Source organism: Papaver somniferum, unplaced genomic scaffold (genome assembly GCF_003573695.1).
Source record: "Papaver somniferum cultivar HN1 unplaced genomic scaffold, ASM357369v1 unplaced-scaffold_81, whole genome shotgun sequence".
Lineage (NCBI taxonomy): Eukaryota > Viridiplantae > Streptophyta > Magnoliopsida > Ranunculales > Papaveraceae > Papaver > Papaver somniferum.
In genome coordinates, this window is record NW_020651082.1 from 3,674,016 (window position 1) to 3,678,854 (window position 4,839).

A 4,839-nucleotide genomic window follows, 5' to 3' on the forward strand; every position below is an offset into this window, starting at 1 on the left:
TTGCACCCTGGTCCAGCGAACACTATAATAAAACTTGCATTTGCCAATTCACTTGCAACAGCCATGAGGACCAATACCATGACTAAAGCGGACACTGATTTCTTGGTAGCTGCCATTGATAGTTTTAGAATATTGGACTGCCTTTGAAATGCAAATTAAAAAAAATGTAGGAGCAAAAATATATAACGGACACATGTCGAAAGATTAAGGGAGAAATAGTATGGTTAGGTGTAACCGTTTCTAGGAAATAAGACCTCACTAGTGCTTACCTTATCTAGTCAGCCCTATGAGAAGTATTGTAAATTGATGTATATTCCTACCCTTTATAAGGGAAAGAGAGAGATATTTTTAGGAATCCTTTTTCTTCCTCCCACAACTTAGAGCTCAACAAGAACTCTAATCCCTTGTAATGGAGTTTATATGTAACACTTCCGATCATAGTGAAACTCCGTAGATGTAGACTTCATTAATGGCCGAACCACGTAAAAAACTTTGTGTTCATGTTTACTTTGATGCACTTCTTCTCTTACTTGTTAGTAGATCTTCATCTTAAGTGTTGGATTCAAAGTGGGTGTGATTATTAGATTTTTAGCAACTACATTCTGACGCCGACTCAGGGGACCGATAATCACAAATATGTGTAGTAACTGATGTTCCAGTGAAGCTAGTAACTAGTTGTTTAGTTTCAAATTTTTGAGTAGTTCCAGCGGAAGTTAGTACTGATCTACCGCCTAGAGAGACTGAAGTGCGAGGGGTAAATATGGAACTTTGTCCAAAGAAAGTTATCTTCAGACAACATGCAACAGAAACATTCCGGGGAGAAAACATCAGAAGTTCTGTGTGGGTGCATCAGAGATACAAAGAGAACCTCGACAAAATTGGAAACATAGATACTTTGGCGAAGAACAAATCCAAAACAGGACGAATCTTCTTCTCATTTATCTCTTATTTTGTTTGTTAACACTTCGATCTAAAAGTTTTGAGTACAAATTTTCAAAAGGTTTTATGGAAAACTAGGGTTTGTTCTTGAGCAAAAATTGGATTTTCTTTCAAAAGCTTTACTCGATTTCTGTTTTGATGGGAGATTTGCTATCAATAGATCTAGTTTTACAAACCCAATTAAGGGATTTTGAAAACTTTGAATAGCGAAATTTGTAGTTGATTTGGGTATTTTTCTGCTTGTGACGTATGGGATTTTCCTGTCTTGGCTATTCACTGAATTGATTTGCTGCTGCAGTGAAATTTGAATGGTGCACGATGCTGACAGTAGAGGGAGAATCTTACAGCTGACTTTCCTTGCTGCGATATGGACTCCATCCCACCTCTAGTCTTCATCATCGAGAGTTACAGGAAGATGGAAATTGTGAAAACACCAGCAATTTAATCGGGTCTCATCAACTGAATTACGAAGGAGATCGTCACGGGACAAACTGCCACAATTGAACAAAGCTTAGATTAGCTTGTTCAGATCATCGACATCTCGTCAATTTACCTCGGATGAATTCTGGATTATAAGCTGCAATCAGCATCCGGTCGGCTACTTCAGGGGAGTATACATCTCGGGCTCGGTCACAAGAGTCAAATTCAAGACTCAATCGAATTTTGTTCTTTTAAGTAATTAAAATTCGTGGAATCATAATCAAGTTGATCGGGTCTCGGCATTCAGCTTCGGAAGAGATCATCATCGGGACCAAACACTACAGCTCAATCAAACTTTGGTGGTTTTAACCATGTTGATTCATAGCATCAATCTCGGGTCTGGCCATTTCTGGGTTCATCGGTACATCTCCAACCAATGACCACCTCGACCAAGTCTGTTCATAGCATCAATGGGAATTGCAGCAACTAAGCTTCATGAAATTCCACATCGGGGCGAATCAGTTAACTTGCTCGGATCACAATCATCTCGTGCCAGGTTACATCGGGAAGATACCCAAGTAACAGGTCGGAGCTACCTTTTCACCTGCAACACCTAGCTCGGGTCAGTTCATTTCCTATCAGGAAAGATGAACCATATCGGACAAGATAGTCACTTCAGATCAACTCGGGAAGATCACAAAAGACTCGCTTCAGGGACTCGGCTCGGTAAAATCGAGTCCTTCGTTCCAGAAGAGCACACTTTCATCGGGACGTTCATCTATAACAGGGAAACATTCTTAACTCATCAATCCTTGTTCTGCTAGTTATTTCGGTAATGCTATTTAAAATCCTCCTCAAATTAGTCTGGTACAAGAAAGATCGGCTTAATCAAAGGCAAACCACCTAAGAAAGCATGAATACTTTTTGTTTCAGTGTTTCAGAAAATAAATCCGAGATCTTTGACATATAGACAGGAATTGCTTTTATTACCTGTAGCTATGAATTACGGGTTTTCAATCTTGACTTAATATGTAGTCATCATAAAATGAAACCGAATAAGAAATACAAGGGATATTATGTGAAAGGGTGATGTGTCGCTATATAGTTTGTGAAGAGACCAGCCACTGTCAATCCACGTTTATTCGTTATGAATTTGAGCCTTTCATTTTGAGTAATCTCATTATCGCTCGATCGGACCTGAAATTGCATTTGAATTCTCAGTGACCCATTTAGATTGTGACCAGGATTAATTTTTCAATGTAATGACATTTTACTTGAACATGTCGCTTATCTTAATAATCCTGTGTTGTTAGAGTTATACCTTAACCAGAGCATCTACAACAATGACATTTAATGGGGTCATTTAATGATGCAGGGCATACTACAATTCCAGAAGATTCCGCTTAGAGGTTTGGCTTCCATGGTTTCCTAGTTTCAGTCTTTCTTATTTTTAGGATTCTTTTAGATTTCCTTTTAGTTTTCTGTTTCCTAGTTTAGTTATTCTTCAAGCCTATATAAAGGCTAGATTAAGTCTTGTAAGAGCTATCTATTACTCAATCAAATTATTAAACACAAAACTTATCTTTCTCTTCTTGCTTGAATTCTCTTCTCTTCTTGCTTATAGCAATCTAGTATTGCTTTCTTTTACCTTGTTCCACATTATTTAATTTTTACAACTGTTACTTATCCCAATTGAAAGTCGCAGGTGCATAAATTCAATCCCGGGTATCAATTGAGAAGAAAATGACATTGGAAGTACACACGCGAGCTGCGGGCAATAACGTAGACTCCAAAGGATGGGAAGCTTTGCACATGAAAGCGAAACGATCCTCTATGACCAAACCACCAGACTTTACCCACTGAATTTGTGAAGTATCTTCCTCTCAGCATCGTGTAAGATCATCTCGGATGGGGATTGTCGCCATTCACCTCAGAATACATCGGACTAACTCGAAGAGAAGAACTGAATAGACGATCAACTCTGACTGACATATCCTTCCTGTATGGGATCACCTTGAATCGCCATCTCGGATGTGATAATTTCTCCCAACACAACCGATGTGACAGCTCAACTTTGAAGTTGTGTTGGGAGAACCTTCTCGAATCATTCAACGAAATGGGACAGCCACGCAACAGAGGGTGTAGAATTCTAGCATAATTACGTGTCGCGGTAACATCAACTATATCTCTGAAGTAGAAGTCAGGATTGAAGCTGACATCCTGTGTCAAGGGATGTCGCTTACCAAAGCGCAGGCCATGGCATCAGCCATTGGAAATAAAAGCTAAGTTCCACCTTTCTCGAACACTTAGTCCATTCAATACAACGCTTATAACGTTCATATTTGTTTGTTTATAAATTCAAATCCTAGTGAATAACCCAAATCTGATTTTGCATGCAATTGTTAAAATAGATCATGTTATTTTGAAAACATTAAGTGCCTGACTTTGGGGAAAATGGGTAATGTCGTTAGTGGTACTATTATTATTGGGATGTCGAATGTGCAATCTGGGCTAAGTTCTTTCTTGGATTCTCACTTAAAATAGCTTGTTGTTGCATAAAAGTGACGATGGGGGTGAAACTGTCTCGGGAGAATACTGTTATAGACAATCACTTTGGATCAACCATCTCAGATCAGCCCAATCTCGGAGTATGTCATTTCGTGCCATCTAAGCCAACATTTATAATGAGGACCCCTTCAAACCACGACGGAGGAGTAAGGAAACCACTCATTAGAGATCATGAAGGACTACATAATCACGTTAGGATAATGGGCAAAGCTCATTCGACTGTCCTATCGTCGTGATGGACAGAAAAATGAGACCCAATATTGGGGACCATAATAATGATGAATGTTATGGTTGAATAGAGTTTCACTGCAATAATGAAATATTGAATTGGAATTTATCACCAATCGCTATGGATATACATACAAATATCTCTAAAGATGACAGAAGAATCACTCGATTTTGTGAAAAACAAAGTCCCGACGATATAGATGTTTGTATTCCATAAATGATCACTGATATCTTGGACCATGAAAGAAATAAATGGTGATGTCAACACGAAGGAAAATTTAACTCGAAAACTATCAGCTCGGTAAGTGACAACCCGAGAATGATAACTTGTTATTAATGTGAGAATCCATTTCTGGTCGCTACCCAATATATGGAGAAGAACTGCCCACACGATCAACTCGCACTCGCATACTCTACTCATATCTGACCACCTTGGATCAATCCCTCGATCACTACTCCAGGCATGACAGTTCAATGCATGCTCCAAACCGCCTCTGGCCTCGGCTCCAGATAACTTGTCTCGGGACAACAAGAAGTTCGAAAAGCCAAACAAGAAGACTGGTCGCTTAAAGAATCTGCACGATGGATGCACAACAAAATGATCCAGTTCACTTCATCCGGAATCACTATGCCAGACAGACTGCGAGCAACTCATTAAAAGGGGAGAATTCCTAACTTGGTGTC

General features: G+C 39.2%; 1 long non-coding RNA gene across 1 annotated transcript; it reads left to right on the plus strand.

Moving 5' to 3' along the window:
* Positions 1–377: 377 nt before the first annotated feature.
* On the plus strand, positions 378–3,850 carry LOC113345402. Its single transcript, XR_003358114.1, has 2 exons — positions 378–2,768; positions 3,065–3,850. It is a non-coding gene; the product is annotated as an uncharacterized LOC113345402 (long non-coding RNA).
* The last annotated feature ends 989 nt before the right edge of the window (positions 3,851–4,839 follow it).